This window comes from Carassius carassius, chromosome 26 (genome assembly GCF_963082965.1).
Source record: "Carassius carassius chromosome 26, fCarCar2.1, whole genome shotgun sequence".
In the NCBI taxonomy this organism is placed as follows: Eukaryota; Metazoa; Chordata; class Actinopteri; order Cypriniformes; family Cyprinidae; genus Carassius; species Carassius carassius.
Window position 1 is genome coordinate 15,761,657 of NC_081780.1, and position 18,008 is coordinate 15,779,664.

General features: G+C 39.5%; 1 pseudogene; it reads right to left on the reverse strand.

The window, feature by feature from the left end:
* Positions 1-18,008, reverse strand: part of LOC132105891 (thyrotropin-releasing hormone-degrading ectoenzyme-like) — a 170,828-nt pseudogene that overhangs the window by 21,701 nt on the left and 131,119 nt on the right.

Below are 18,008 nucleotides of genomic sequence, written 5' to 3' on the forward strand. Positions count from 1 at the left end.
AAATGTCTCCAGGTTATCCATGTGACCATGGTTCCCTGAGACGCTGTGTCAAAACACTTTGGGAATGCTTTCAGCATAACCACAATATGAATCACATGTGTAATCAGTCCAATGGAAGAGCGAGACGTCACAGGTGGGGAATGAAGCATTCCTTGCTTCTAGGAATGAAGCAAGTGTTAGCAGGGATGTCGAAAGTATACCTAAGATACAGTGTCTCGTTCCCTTCGGAGAACCATGGTTACATGCGTAAACTGGAGACGTTCCCCTTAAGGAACAAGAGCTGCATCAAAGACACTTTGGCAATGAGAATGCCCACACTGCCAGAATTACAAATCCCTGCCTAGTGTGGAAGAGCACAGCTAAAATGAGAGAAAGGAGCCAGGAGTGGCGGAAAATGCAGGTAGGCACCTAACAAGTAGGTCCAAAGGCCAATTTCAGAAGGAGTGAGTCTTGACCCCCAAAGTGAAGTGATGAGTATAGGGGCCCACAGCTCATCAAAAAAAAGAAAGAAAAAAATTCATTTAGACACCATATATAATTTTGATATATACATATATATATTACTAGTGGGTACAGGACACTATAGTTAATTTATGTAAGTGAGGATAGCAAAAAAAAGGAAACTGTAACATTTTATACCCCAAAAATTCTACATACAGTGAAGTACAAGTAAAATTAAAAAAAAAATTGGGACGAAAAAATATTGAGACTCTGACCATGTTTTGCTTAAGTGTTTTATCTTTGGTAAAAAAAAAGGACTGCATTTATATAGCGCTTTCAACAGACCCATGGCCATCTTTAATTTTCTAATGCAAACTTACATATAGACTGAACAAAACTAAGTATAGTAATTGTCAACAAAGTATTGACAGTTGTGTAAATATTGTCATACCAACAGTCTGAATTTTTAGTTGACTGTAATTCATTGCATACCTTTCTATCAGAGTTATCTGACATTATCAAAATGAATTTGTTCTTACACAGTTTAACTCTGAGTCCTTGTCAAATTTTATTACCATTTTCCAAACAATAGCAAACAAACTGTGATAAAGTGTGTCGCGATACACTCGGGGAGGAACAAGGAGGTGAGGAGGATACTTTAACTGGGATTTAATTAAACAAAGGGATACCAACACAGGAACAAATGAATTATGTTTAACAGCAGACAGAGAACTGGGAACACTTTACATACACAGGAAACAAACAGGACACACCTGGGAACAAATGAACTAATCAATAAACACGGCTGGAAACAATTCACACAAAGAGGACAGGAACATGAACAACAAACATGAACACGGAGGGAGCACATGGGGAGAATAAAACATACAAAACATGGAACAGATTCTGAGAAATGTTAAAGGTGTCTGAATAAATTTTGGTTTGTACAGTTTATTACATTTTTACAGTGTAGACTATGCAGTGCTATTTTACATTTGTATATTTGGTTTCTGTACCTGGACACCTACAATCTTAAAAAAATTAAATATTGTGTAAATAGCACAAGTAAATAAATAGAACGAACCATTTCGGACAGGGCCCAGTGGTACAACCTGCGCTGGGGCCCCGCAAACCCCAGCTATGGCCCTGGGCTTGTCAGAATGAGCCGGAATTTTGGGACGATGTAGTTGACTCTGAACTTTTATAAAGAATATCTCTTTGGATTTTGGAGACTTTACTCTTAGCAATTTTATAGATCTTCTTTATACACCAAGAGCTTGTAACGCTCCAAGGAGAAAGGAACAATTTTAATCACATCATATGACCCCTTTAAGCAGAATGAGTAAGAGTTCTTGTATTAAACTGAAAGGACCTTAGGGAGCGCAGTGTTTCCTGAAGGGACTAATGGCAGCTTGGCACCCTGTGGCACTATAAACTCTCTCTACCTTTATCGTTCTGTCTCTTACTCTTACATTAATTGATGTTCATGAGTTTCAAGCTACTGATGAAGCTCTTAATGATCGACACAATTAGGCAGCAGCAGAAAGGCGGGACCACAGAGGTTTTTTCTCACATTTTTATTATCCGCTATTGCAGTAACAGCTCAGTAGTCTCAGTGCAGGTTTCATTTTGATGAGCTAAAGGGGTGTACTTCTGTAACATCTTCAGGCTAAAGGAGAAAAGAGAATTACAGTACAAGAACTGCATCTGTCAGTAATGAACGTCTTACTGAAGTTGAACTGGATGGCACTGTTTTTCAGGGTTTGTGGTGGCTTTTTCAAGATCTTTTTAGGCTGACCAAAAGAAAATCTGTGTTACTTTTGATATTTAGGCACATTTACAGCACTGTTGATTGGCTAATTCTCTCAGAGTGATTATCTATAGGTCCACTTCAGAAGAGTAGCATAAGGAGATTTCAAATACAGACTACATGACAGGATTTGATCATAGTAATTCTCCTAACATCAGCAGATCAAACAGATTCTGAATACTATATCTGATGACTGTTTTAATTAGCTTGGCAAGCACTATTGAAGCATGCAGCTTCAGAGGATGTGAAACAAACACTTTATGTAGAAAACTAATAAGACAGTTTTGGAATTTCATCCAAAATAATGTCTCGGCTGACATGTGATCAGACCTGAGATGAATTTTAATACCAAGACTAAATAAGTGTTCAACTCTTGCAACACTTAGACTTCCATACAGATCTGTCAGTCATGATGAAATCATCTGAAATCCCAAGAAGATGAAGATCCATTTTCACTGCTCTCTACAACAACTTTAGGTATAAATGCGTTTCTTGAGTTCATAAGTGTTCTTTGACGTTTATGAAAAAAATATATATTATAACGTTATAATAATGCTCTTTTAGGGGAAAATAGGTTTTAGAAATTCAAGGTTAATCCACTCAGTGTCATTCATAAATGCAACTTATTATTAAAACAGACATTTGGAAGTATTTTTTATTTTTTTTTTATGAAGAGAAATCATTTAAGTGCAGGTACATTTTTGTAAAAGTGGGGAAAATAATTTAACCTTTTAAAACCATAATGGTTGTGTTTAATGGCATAACAAAATAAATTGGTACATTTAGTCAGTAAAAATGAAATATATATAGATTTACTTGCTTAATTGTGACCTTTGCAAATTTCACAGAGATGCATTTGATGTTTTTGTGCTAAAAAAAAATCCAGAATTGGTCTCAAAAGGCTTTAAAAATACAAGAGTTTGTCCTCACTGGTAGGTGAACGAGCCCCTGAAATAATGTTACAGTTTATTTATTTTGTTTATTTATTTGGATCCCCATTAGCTTCCACAATGTGGTTGCTAGTCTTCCTGGGGCCCATAAAAGTGCTGAAATGTATTTACAGTTAAAATACACAAATATAACATACATAAATATAACTTACATATAACATAACCACATGTATACATTTATCCACATATACACATTCACACACATACAGCATTAGAAAATGTAAGTACCTTTAACAGTCACAAATTAACTGTTGTAATATTATTAATAATAATCTGCTTTAGAGTCTTCTTAAAATTACATATGTTGGATATATGCCTTGTTTTAATAAATAAGTCCAATTTATTCCAAGCAGATGACAATCTAACTAAAACTGTTCTTGTCATACAATTGGACCTTGCAGATGGAACCACTAACACACCTGAGCTCACCTGACGCGTAACATGTCCATGATAAAACCCACTAAAAACCAATTTATCTACAAAAGATTTTGGATTGTTTTTAAATAGAGCATTGTGCATATAACAGAGAAGACTTATATTGTTTTTGTCCTCCACCTTTAGCCAGCCCAGACAGGTATGCATTTTATCCACACTGGAGCGAAAAGAGCAACGAAGGGCTACTCTTGCAGCTCTGTTCTGAACGATTTGTAATTTTTTCAGATGTCCCTGTGCAGCACTGGACCGAATTACTGGGCAGTACACCAGATGTGACAGAACTAAAGACTGGACAACTGTTTTCATAACTAATGGTGGACAATATACTGAACATCTCCGGGAAAAAGCAATGCCTTTGGCCATTTTAGACACAATGTGGTCAATCTGATCAGCCCAAGAGAGCGGACTGTCCAGCTTCACACCCAAGAGTTTAGTCTGACTCACCTGCTCTACCACAGATGTATAAATAATTAGATTTAAGTTGCAAGGCTTGCCAAGCATACGTTTAGTACCAAAGACTATACATTTAGTTTTAAATATATTGAGAGCTAATTTATTAAGTTTCACCCAATTTGTAACGGCATTAAGTTCATTCTGCAAGGTACAACTTATGTCAGTTATTGTAGGTGATGCATAAAAAATTGTAGCATCATCTGCATAAAGTACAACATCGGCTCTTGAAACAGCATGTGACAGATCATTAACAAACACAGAAAACAACATTGGACCCAAACAGCTGCCCTGAGGAATACCACATGACAACTATTTACAATCAGAAAAGCTCCCGTTGAAAAATACCCGCTGACTTCTACCAGAGAGATAACCGCATATCAAGGACACAGACTGATGTGAAAACCCATAGCACTTAAGCTTAGACAGTAAAATGTCATAGTCAATAACATCAAAAGCTGCTGTGAAATCTAGCAGCACAGCACCCACAAGCTTTTTGTCATCCATAAAAGTTAGCCACTGGTCTACCATTTGTACCAATGCAGTGTTAGTGGATTGTCCTGGCTTATAAGCATGCTGTGAATTGGAGAGCAAATTATTTGATACAAAGTACTGCATCATTTGATTAAAAAGTAACTTTTCAAATATTTTGCTCAATATAGGTAGAATGTTAATTGGTCTACAATTTGATTCAGTGAGACCTAATCTATCATCTTTCACTAAAGGTATAATTTTAGACTGCTTCCAAATTTCCGGAAACACCCCACTTATCACAGATCTATTAAAAATGTGACTGATAGGCTTGCATAAGATATTAGCAACAGTTTTAAAAATTTTGCCATCCAAGTGATCTATACCTGCAGTCTTTTCCTCCGGGAGAGAGAGCAACATCCTTTCAACAATTTCCTATTTAACTGTACCAAATGTCAATGAACAAGATTTATTCCTCATAATGTTCTTCACATTACTACAAGGTGAATCCTTAGGGTATGATAACATACTAGATCTTAAATTTGCAGTTTTCTTTATTCAAATGATTTGCTATATCCAAAGGTTTAGTGATTATTTCTGCTGCTGTTTCCAAATACATATTAGAACATTTTGTTTTTTTACACATTATTTCATTTATAACTTTCCAGAATTGCTTGCTATTATTTGATGAGTTACTAATCTTTTGGCTAAAATATATTTTCTTTTTTCATCTATTTAACTTTGTCACTTTATTTCTCAACTTACAATAATACCTTTCATCCATATCACTTTTAGATTTTAGAGTTTCAGCTTTGGCATTATCCCTTTCCCTCATTATAGATTTTAGCTCGGCATCTAACCAAGGAGCATTATTGCTTTTTATCGACCTTTTTCTAATTGGTGCATGTTTGTCAACTATTTTCACAAACCTATCCATAAAAATACGTAAAGAAGCATTAACATCCTCCTCGTCACAAACCGCCGACCAAGTGGGCCTTTAAACATCTTCCACAAACGCATTAGGATCGAAAGTTTTATAAGACCTACGATAGACAATCCTTGCACCAAATTTAGGCAATTTAGTTTTCTTTGTTGTGATGATTAAATTATGATCACTGCATCCTACTCCAACTGAGATGACATGTGAACACAACTCATACACATTTGTAAAAATGTGGTCAATGCATGTTGATTTAAATTTACCATTCAAAGAAATTCTTGTGGGTTGTGTAACAATCTGCTTAAGGTTAGAAGCATTAGTTATAGTAATCATCTTTCTACGTAAATAACACTTCTTTGAAAACCAATCAATGTTGAAATCCCCCAAAAGAAAGATATCTTTGGTTTGAGCAGATGCCTTCTCAATGTTATCACATATCTTTTCCAAGTAATCTACATTTGAACTGGGAGGTCGGTAACAGCAGCCCACTAAAATTGGTTTGTTAAACTGAATATTTAACTGTAACCATATCATTTCAATATCGCTGCCCATCAAATCTTCCCTTGGAGTGACTGCAATATTTTTGCTAATATAGAATGCAACACCCCCACCATTTTGATTTCTATCTTTTCTAAATAGTCTATACCCCTCAACAGCTAGCTGTGAATTATCAAAACTGCGGTCTAAGTGTGTTTCTGATAAGGCCAATACATGAATCCCATTGGAACAGATGTTTATAATTTCATGAACCTTATTTCTGAGACTACAAATGTTCAAATGAGCTAAAACTAAACCTTTCTTAGGCAAGTTTGAAAGTAAATTTGTCATATTAATAACTAAAACGTAATAATTAAAACATCAAAACAAAAACATCAGGATAAGAATCTAAATAAAGGTCATGAGCAGTTATTCAGATGCTTGCTTTTGTCCATTTGCCGGCCAAATTATAAGCTTATCATACCTTAAGCTCGCTCTTTCACCTTTCTCTCTTGCCTTTTTCAGTTTTGGCAGCAGTTCACGTCTCCTCTGCTGCACCAAATCAGAAAAGTCTTCATTGATATAAGTGTTTGTACCCTTTAATTTCTTGGTGGAGGAAAGGATGCACTGTCGGTCTTTAAATCTAAGAAGCTTCACAACAATTTTTCTTGGCTTTCTTCCCTCATGGAATTGGCCAATCCGGTGGACCCTTTCCATCTCAATTGTAGAACTATCCAGACCAAGCCCAGAAGCCTCTCAAACAGTTGAAACGACAACTTCTCTCGTCGCACAAGTCCAATATTCAAAATGTAATGACTAAATGCATATATTGACCAAATATTGACCTTAAAGTAATGGTCCAATATGTGATTACAATGATTTGTATTAGATTGTAGAGAGCTAGAAAACTCAGAGACAGAGCATGGCAACCATCTTGGTTTCACAGTTACCATGACAATAAAAAGCAGCACACAAATAAAGCTGAATTAGACTGAATAGTCCAGCGCTTCTCTGTGGGGCTGTGAAGGAGGTTAAATGGATCTGCAGTGCAGGTTTCAGGCTCTGAATGACTCTGTGTGTAACAAACAGAACCCACCTCGCCAAGTTGAAGACGTCATCAATCAGACCGGCCCTGTTGCCCACAGAGATGATCTGCCGGCAGAGAACAAGAAGAGACTTTTATAATGCAGCAGGAACCATGCAGGAGAGAATGGGGGAAAGGAAGGATCGTGACAGAAAAGATAGAAAAGAGAACTCAAAAGATGATGGACTGACAGAGAAAGTTTACCGTTGGGTTGGTCATCAGCTGTTGAATGAGAAGTCTCCAGTTGTGAAGGTCGTAGTTCACTCTAAAGTAGCCCGTTTGATTGATGTTGCCCAGCAACCACGTGTCGCTGCCCACGTGACCCACTCTGTGCATCTCTATAAATACACGAGTGAAAAAAGAGCATAAAACAAATGTTTAATCACACTTCTGACAGCTCACTGTAGCTTGAGTCACACGCATGTGAGCAGAAACACACAGCGCCAAATGACATCCAGACACTCACAGACAGATGTGAATATCATTAGACAACAGAAAGTAAAGAATCAAAATATATTTCTAATGAAATATTACAGAAAATTAAACAAGCTGTTCACTGTGGTTCATATGGACTGATATATTATGCCTGACAGTGCACTCACAAAGTTTTTTTATTCATATCAATGTTTACAATTTTAACCGCATCTTTGGAATGAACTCATAAAGCAGTCCTGCATGAAAATATACATGAAGAAACAATGCATTCAGCATTTCATAATGCACAACATCTGTAATCTAATGTGTTTGCCATTTTCTCATCTTGTAATATTCCAGCCAGACCTTGTGTTTTTTCATGGATAACAAATGCACTGGTTAAGTGCTTTCGAGCACTCATGGACTTGAAGTGTATCATGATCCAGGGAGCATCCAAGCATCAGCGGGCAGATTGCAAGAATCAGGCAGTGAGTTAATGCATATAAATAAGGTCGCTATGTTACAGTCTCTGTTTCTCTGTCTCAGCTGCTGTGGATCTGCATTGTAACCCTGATGAGGGCTGTTTTTGAGCTGAAAATGGAGGCTGTTAAGCAGTCTAACAATCAGAGGAACTCTGAGCTCTGAGTCACATGGATCACTTGCAGATGAAATTCAATTCTGGCTCTTGGAATTTGACTCGCTGTGGTTCCATCCAACGAAAATCCACCTCGTTCTCCCAATGGAGAGGAAAGGAATGGAACAGAATTGAATTTAATGATGGTGGACGTGGAGCTGCTGCATGGATGCGTGACTCATAGATGAATAGTTTGTTGAATGTGTTGTAAAAGGGCATATACATAAAAGACCTCTCAAGAGCTGATTTAGTCGAATTTAATGAGCAAATCCAATTGAATTTGTATTTTTATCTGTATTTTTTATGTGTGCGCTGGTTGACAGCAGTTCTTGAACTCATATGTCTAGAACATGGCTATCGATTTCCTATTCAGATATAAGAATGTATTTTATCAAAAAGGTAAAATTGATAGCAACAATATAATAAAGGAAAAGTCTTAATAAATCATATTCTTGATGCATTCTTGTAACATTTTTCAACTGTCAGGAAAATCAAATCCATGCAGTGCAATAAACATGCAAACAATATCGTGGATTTTCATGATTATTCATCAGGGTTACTAAGTCTCTTAAAATATGGTCTAGATATTTAAAATATGGTCTCTCAGATAATTTGGCATTTTTAGCCAACAAGGCAAGAGTTCATGACTTACTTATTATAATGTGGTGTGACTCCCCAAACACAATTATATTTCTGAATTAATTGTCCATTACATTTGTAAAAAAAAAAAAAAAAAAAAAAAACACGTTACCTTGAAAAATTCATTTAAAAACATTTTGAAAATAATTATTAAGATGTGTATGACCATGTGTTTTCAAGGTGTAAGGAAAATGTGAAATTGTGTATTTTTGTGTGTCTGCTGGTTAAACTACCTTACACATTTAGAGTCAATTTGTGATGTCCAAATATTAATGAGAACACTCATGGTACCTGTTTTATTGGAGAACCAGATGATGGTCTCTGTTGATATGTGACTGGAGTTTCCCACTGCGAGCATCAGCGGTATTTGCCACTGGAAGCTGAAATGAGACAAAGAGAGAAATAAAAGCTGAAACACTTCTATTTGATTTTAAATGTCAGTGCCGAGGATATATACCTTATGACCCGCATGATCTCACACATATGGACTCCCACGACTTAATGGGATTGTGGAATATATTTGTGCGATTTCCTCTCTGTCTCAGCACCAGCAGGCAATGTGACAAAGACAGAAATATCATATGATTGTGAAGCTGAAAGAAAGCCCAGCAGTGTCAAAGATCAAAGAAATCAGCTTTCATTCTTTCCCAGAGTGCTTTGCTATCCCTCTATCACACACACACAGCTGTATCACTCATCACCGGATCGCTGTCATGTTCTGTGTCGCCACCTCATTTTGATGTCGATTCATCTGTGAGTGTGTACTTTCGTGTGTTAGTGTGTGTATAAACATCCCTAGGTATGAGTGCACATCCAGTAAAAACCTGTCTGACAGCTGTCACAACGGACGGCCGGACCTTTTTCAGCTGTCAGAATGGCTGACACACAGGTGGACGTGGTCTGCTGTCTGCCAGCGTGAATTACCCCAGATGACAAGAACACAGCAGAGCCGACCAACAGCAATAAATACTGTAACATTAACAGATCTGTCAGTGTTTTGGACTTGCTTTTCCTTATTTTACCCCTGTTTTTCTTATTTGGTATTTTCTGTTCCGGTCCTTGATGTGTTATTTCGTTTCCAGCTGTATTTGATTCAATTAGTTTATTTGCTTCCAGGTGTGTCCCATGGGTGTCTGGGTATTTATGGTGAGTAAAGTATTCTCCAGTGTCTCTTCGTTCCTCCCTTGTGAACCGTGACATGATCTAATGCAAGACAGAATAATTTGAACATGCTCCAGATAACATATTTTAACTTTACTTGAAAAACTATTTCATTGAATGAGAAAAGTTTTATAGACAGGGAACGATAAAAGTGCACCAGCGGAAGAATATGTATATAAACTAGGGCTGGGCAAGTTAACGCATAAGCATGACTTTATAAGTTGGACACAGGAAGTTTCCTATTGCACGTGAAGATAGTTTTGTTAACTTTGTGGTTTATTATTTTGAGTTGTATGGGACGCGGTAACACATGTCCCTCTCATAATATATTGCTTAACAGATCGAGTGCTTTTGCCGCTAAGAAATATTCACGTAATTATACAGCATACATCAGAAGATCTGCAAGATCTCACATTCACTGATCTATATATAACTGAACTGTGCTCTTGTCCACCTCTTCTAACCGAGCCAGGGACTGCTAAACGGAGCGATCACACTAGTCAAACAAACCAGCCTTTGGGGGTCAAATGTGCACCAGCATGGTTAAGATTGCCTAGTGTGAGCACACCCTAAGTATTCTCCCTCATCATGCACACACGAGTCTCTACCTGTCCTTTAAGTATTGTTCTGCACCACACTCTGCTGCAATGGGTCCTGCGATCGTGCAGGTCTCTAATAGGAAGGTACGTGTTATAATGTTATGATCGAGGCTCTGGACTCTGAGCATAACCTGTTTTTCTGTAACAAACAATAAAATATTTTCTTTAAAACGTTAATGTCCTGGCAAATACAATGTACCTGACAAATAGTGTGTTTTATATTTAATTTAATTACATTAATGTTAGAAGTTGAGATTAAGGCTATAATAAATATTTTAACTGCTACTATGTAAAAGGAACACTGCTATTAAAAGCACCTTATTTGTTTAAAGTGTTTGCAAACCAAATGTTATTACACTTTTGTTCATAAAGCAGTAGGCCTATTAGTTTTGTGCATAACAATGTGATTAATTGCAAATAATCGCAGACAACAATGTGATTAATTGCTATTTTTTAAAAAAAGGCAATCATTGCCCAGCACTATTATAAACACATAACAATGTATTCATTGAATAAAAGTAAACTGAAATATGTTATGTATCAAGATAAAGATAATATAGAACCATATTTGTTAAAGTGATTGTAATAAACAAGTATTAACTTTGTTATTATGCAAAACCTATTACTTTAGTTAGAGTATTTCTATCAGTAATACTGGGGGCCTTTTGTCCCATGCTGGTGAGCCTTTTAGCCCAAACAAAACAAACTATATGATATCTTTTCCCATGAAATGTATCGTTAAATAAAAAGCTACAATCGATCACTATGGCAGCAGTGAAAAGCACATTTCCCTTAAGGTGTGCCATTAGTCCCATTTTATGCTCTTCAGTGCCTGATAAGAAATAATAGAATAACACATAATGATGTTTTCATTCTTAATCATGAAAATATGTTAATGAATGTCTTTTAAATGACATATCGCATCATATTAAAGTTAAAATGTTTAAAACAATACATCTTTCTTTGTTTCAGTTTGCCTTAGCAAGTGAACAGTTTAGCTTACTCTCTTGGCTTACCACTACATGCCTACCACTACCACTACAAGACGTTGTGATAAGCAGTGTTTTATCTTGAGGCAACATGCTAAAAAAATACCCAGAACATCTTAGCAAGCACATAGCAGCACCCTGTCAACCATCACAGCAGACTAGCATCTTAGTAATTTTACACAGGCACGCACCGCATTTTCTTCATAAAATGTCAAACTTTAGTCATCAATATGAGAAGAGCAGCCTGGATTATTTGGTGACATCAGTCTCGGCTGTGGAGAATAGGTTGGATCATTAAGAATTTGTGTCAGTTGGAAAACTGACAGGAATGGACAAAATCATTTCGGGCTGCTAGTGACTCACCTCAAATTATTCATAAGATGATCTGCATTATTTAATGTTCTTAATTATGTCTGAATAAGCCTAAATGAGGATTCTGTGTGACTGAAACTAGACAATAAAACAATGATGGCAACTTTTAATTTCAGCAGAAGCAGCTGTAAACGGCAGACTGAAAGTTTACAATATATCAAACTATAGCACAGTCAGGAAGACATTATGCATAAGATGAAACAATATGATCCTGCTGGGAAACAGTATTTAAACGTGTATGTTTGTAAGGGCACTATAGAGAGAGATTCTGTTCTAGATGAGCACAGATAACAATACTTATGAATTTCAGTGATAATAGAAGAATCTGCATGTGTTCAGATGAAACCACACACTGGTACATTTACATAAAACTCTGTTCATCAGTGGGATTGAACAAGAGAAGATAGCAAAAGAAAATTAAAGTTCTCCACAGGCTGGTAATTTGGTGGCTCATGTTTATGTTCATTTATGGAAGCGTCTGTTATCGTCATCATTATTTACATCCCTCAGGAGCTTTGTGTTACGGCCCAGAGCTTTAGCTAAAACATGAATCAAGATTTCAGTCTCTGTAACAGACGGGTACAAGTCATCTTATTATGTTTATGGAAAGAAGCAATGCTTGTTAGCTGAGGGTAAGTTGCTCTTAATGGACAAGAATATATGGTAAAACTTTCGATTAGGTTTCGATTATTATCAATAAGCAGCAAATTAGTAATTTATGTGAAAGAATATTTGTTCCCTAATTCAAAGAGTTACCAAAAATATAAATAAAAGCAATAAATAGCTAGATTAATTGTATTTTAGTGATTATACTATGAAACAGAGGCCCTTATAAGTTGGCAGAAAAATTATTATAAAAGGTACCAGTTTTCAATAAATAAACCTTTACATATCTAAAGTACAAAGACAAAGAAAGAAAGACATATGGTTGCTAGGGTGTTCCTTGGATGTTCTAGGTAGTTAAAAGTATTTGTTTATTTATTTAGAATAAAAAAAAGTGATAAAAATTCAGCCAATATGTAATTTGCAAAACACTGTGTCATCACCATAAAAGAGTAACAGCTGCAATGTGTCTACATTTAAAATTTACTGTGATAAACCAGCATCCTCTCTCTCTCTCTTCTTCATTGGTTGGGAGGTCTCAGTCTCACTGTCTCTTAGTGTGGGCGTGATAATATCTCAGGCTCTCTTTAGGGACGGCTGGCTTTTGCAGTCTGTAATGAGTCACTGGGGGCTTTTGTGGCTCAACGTGTGATAGATCCACACAACACTTTTATCCAACACCAGCTGCACAGAAAAGTAGAAAAACACAAATGTCTTCTTCTGAAACCTTTCATGGATTCACAGATGCTCGAGTTTGTGTTGTGCTTAAGCTGTTGTATTTATTTACAATACTGTATGTGGTGTAGACATGCTTCAGACTTTTAGTCAATCATCCAGCAATGGTTTGAAACCACTGAGACCATGAAGAACTGGACAAAAGAAGATGATGTTTTGCTGGATGGGCTAGAGAAGAAATACTGAACACCATGCCAAAAAATAGGTTGGTGGTGGATTTCTGAAACATCCTGAAACACAATTGGTAAAGAGAATCTTTTTGCTGAACACTTAGTGCCAATTCAAGGCTTTTAAATATTAAAAGCAGACTTTAAAATTGTCTATCAGCTAAAACGCAAATTGGAAAAGCACACATAATACATGTCCAAGACTTCATACTGTAGGAGATTTTTTTTTCAATGACTGACATCAACATACAATGACAGTAATGTATAGACACAAAATCAGAGACTTGAGACTGAAAATCATTCCTTACTTTAATTATTGCTGCTGCTCTTAAGTTGAAGTGTTTATTCTTAAACTGAAAGTCAGTCTAGATCTACAGTCTTTCTACTTTATTCATGTGCCCAGTGGTGTTCAAACTGATGCATGTTTACAGTTAATGTTTCAATGCATTTCAGATGCGTGTGTGTGTGTTTTGCACTGTTAACTGCCTAGACACATTCCAGTAATGTCACTTGAACACATTACCACATTGCATGATGTTTCCATCTAAGCATACTGTGAGTGTATAAATACTGCTGTATATCTGTTTTGTGTGCTCTGTATTATTGCAGTCATACCAAATTTATCTTCAAGGATCATTGAAATATCTGCCTTTAGCAATGCGATATTCTTGACTGTAACATTAATTTTTGTTTGTTTGTTTTGTTTTCCCTGTTGAAAAAAAAACCAGCATATGCTGATTAGGTATGTTTTGACGCTGGGATGCTGGTTTATGCTGGTCCTTAAACCAGCAAAGGACTGGCACAAAACCAACAAAGGACCAGCATAAACCAGCAAAGGAATAGCTCAAACCAGCAAAGGACCAGCATAAACCAGCATTCCAGTGTCAAAACATCCCTCACCAGCATATGCTTTATTTTTTTTCCAGCAGGGTTTCTAGGTTCTTGATGATATTCATTCATGTAACGCTTTTTCAGTAACAAGTTAGCTACACACCAGCCTCAAGGTGACCTTCACATTCAGTAGTGGCTAAATGTGACTCTATAAGTTTCAGATCCAACTGTAAAATAATTCACAGGAGTTACTGCACGTCCCCATTACAGTCAAGCAGCTTGCAATGCGAAAATTAATATGTGCCTTCAAGCACTAATAAGTTGTTTATATTCTTTATAACATCACCTCAGCATAAAACCTGTGCTGTGAAAATCCAAATAGTCAGGTAATATACGAGTGCAAATGTGTTAATGATCCTTCATTAACGGTTCACCTTCAGACTTTTTACACTGGTGAAAATAAGCACAGGATGTGCAAAACGGTCCTGTATGATGTCAGATAAAGTATGCTGAAGTACAAATTATTACACTTATTGCCACTTTCTACTGAAGTTATGTATCTTGCTAACTTAGTACTAAGGTTTTATAATGGAAAGGAGAACTGTGACCCTGAACAAATCTAGGTTTATTAAGCTAACTGTAGCTCTGAGCTTTTGTAACAATCAAAAGCAAAGTTATCAAAAACATGGTAACCACAAATTAAGCATGGTTTTGCTACATTAACCATAGTATAACCATTGTTTTTGTAGTAGAATATCAAAGTGCAGCAGAAAGCCAGCATGTGTTTTGAGTACAATGGTGTGAAATAAATGTCATTTTCTGTGGCTTTGTGTGGAGTTTGGACCTCAGTCAGACTGTGGACCCTCTTTGAACTTTAATGAGATGGCAGTGGACATGAAACACACTGAAGGGGTGTGAAACACAGGAAACGTACTCTCTAGAAGAGCGAACGAGTACTGCGTCTTAGCTAAGACGCTACGGGAAAAGTCTGTTTTCACGAAATACTGAAGCAAAAAATTATCCTTAATTTTGTATTTTTGTAAAGCGCATTTGCAGCAGTACACAGCCATAGGCGAGACGGCTCGTTCGCTCATTGGCTTGTTCTGCGGCAACTGCACAGCCTATCGAGCGGGGGCTGATGCAACATCAGACCAATAAGGGCGCTTTGAAACGGGTGTGGCCCAACCTATAAAAGGAGCTTGAAAAGGCTGACCCACCTGATTTATTTCATCGCCGAAGCAAACCAGAGTGAATCGTGCGCACGACAGAGAACGCAGTACTCGTTCACTCTTCTAGAGAGAACCGAGGTTACGTTTAGTAACCGAGTACGTTCTCTTACGAGAGCTCTCTCGTACTGCGTCTTAGCTAAGACGCTACGGGAACCCAATGTAAAACGCCGTGCGTGCAGGGATCACACACCAATAAACCTGAAGCAACGCCCAGGATTTACAGTGCACAGTCACCTGAGGGACTCACAGAGAGTCCAGGACAGAAAAGGGAAAAAACCGTCCGTCCTATATCTAGCAGCATCCGTAGATGCGGCAATATGACATCACACAGCCGAGGCAAGGCCTGACCAATGTGGCAATGCGGGTCTTACGCAATACTGCCCATATAACAGTCGGCAGCGCATAGCGCCCGTGAACTCAGAATTCCCCTCAGGGCCCTGATTCGACTATACCGACAACAGCCTTGCTTGCAAGGCGGGGACCTCCAGGTTATAGAACCTGATGAATGTAGACGGCGAGGCCCAACCTGCCGCCATACATATATCCTGCAAGGAGATCCCAGTAGACCACACCCACGACGAGGCGACGCCTCTTGTGGAGTGTGCTCTGACGCCCAACGGGCACTGAAGGCCCCTGGAAGCGTAAGCTAACGCTATGGCGTCAACTATCCATCTGGATAGAGTCTGTCTCGAAACAGCCATTCCCTTGGAACGTCCACCGAACGAGACAAACAGCTGCTCCGTCTGCTTGAAAGGCAGCAGAGCGAGACACATAAGCTCTTAAAACCCTGAGAGGGCAAAGAAGACTTGAGTCTCCATCCTCCCCTGACACCGGCAGGGCAGACAGGGCAATAACCTGAGCCCGAAACGGTGTGTTGAGGGATGTCGGCACATAAACGTGCCTAGGTTTGAGTATGACCCTTGAGTCATTGGGCCCAAACTCCAAGCACGACTGGCTCACCGAGAGCGTGTGCAAATCACCCACACACTTCACAGAAGCGAGAGCCAACAAGAATACTGTCTTGAACGACAGATGCTGAAGGCTAACCGATTGGATAGGCTCAAAAGGGGGACCCTTCAAGGCCTCCAAAACCGCCGCGAGGTCCCACATAGGGACTGACGGAGGTCTGGGAGGATTCAGCCTCCTAGCTCCTCTGAGGAACCGGATGACTAAATCGTTCCTTCCTATTGACTGACCGGACGCCGTTTCGGAAAACGCCGCGATGGCCATCTCATAAACTTTGAGCGTGGATGGGGCTCTGCCCTTATCCAACAGCTCCTGTAGGAAGGAGAGGACCTCCGTCACCTCACAACTAAGGGGTGAATAACCTCGAGCTGTGCACCAGCTGGTGAACACCGACCACTTCGAGGCATACAGACGTCGTGTCGACGGAGCTCTAGCCTGAGTGATGGGATTTAGCACTCCCACTGTGAGATCAGCGGGTAACCGTTGAGCGCCCACACATGGAGGGACCACAACTCCGGTTGAGGGTGCCAAATCGAGCCCCTGGCCTGCGAGAGGAGGTCCCTTCTCAACGGTACCGGCCACGGGGCGACATCTGCTAACTGCATCAAATCTGGGAACCATGGTTGGTTCTTCCAAAGAGGTGCTACAAGCAGTATTGAACATCTCGTTTCTCTCACCCGTTCTATCACCTGCGGAAGGAGGGAGACGGGAGGGAACGCACAAAGCGGGCAGCACGGCCATCTCCGTGACAGCGCGCTTTCGTTCTTGGAAAAGAACGCGGGGCAGTGAGCGTTTTTCGTGGGACGCAAAGAGGTCCACCTCCGCCATGCCAAATCTCTGCCACAACAGCCGGACTGTTTGCGGGTGTAGAGACCATTCGCCCGTAGGAACATTGCCTCTGGACAGCCTGTCTGGACCCAGATTCTGCAGTCCAGGCACATGCACTGCTCTCAGCGAGCGCACGTTGCGCTGAGCCCAAACCAGGAGGCGTTCCGTCAGCCTGCACAGGTTTCGGGACCCGAGACCGCCCTGGCGATTTATGTAGGACACCACGGACATGTTGTCCGCACGGACTACGACGTGGTGATCCTTGATATGGGGACAAAAGCGCGTCAGCGCGTTCTCCACTGCCAGCGTTTCCAGGCAGTTGATATGATGGAGCTTTTCCCGTTCTGACCATAGGCCAAAGGACGGTCTGCCTTCGAGCAGCGCTCCCCATCCCGAAGTGGAGGCGTCCGTCGACACCATTTTCACACTCGGGGAAGTCCCCAGGCTTACACCTGATCGGTACCAGCCGTTCGCTGTCCAAGGTGCTAGAGCCGCAACACAGCTCTGATCGACCTTGAAATGCAGCCGGCCAGACGCCCACGCTCTGCGCGGCACCCGAGCCTTCAGCCAGAACTGCAGGGGGTGCATGCGGAGCAGGCCCAGCCGCATAACCGGAGATGCTGAGGCCATGAGACCCAGCATCTTTTGACAGTGTTTGAGCGACACGGTCGCGCCGCAGCAGAAAGAACTCGCTGCGCTGAATGCCCATCGCGCGCTGTGGTGACAGCCGCGCCGTCATGGAACACGAGTTCAGAACCATACCCAGAAACAGGATCGTCTGAC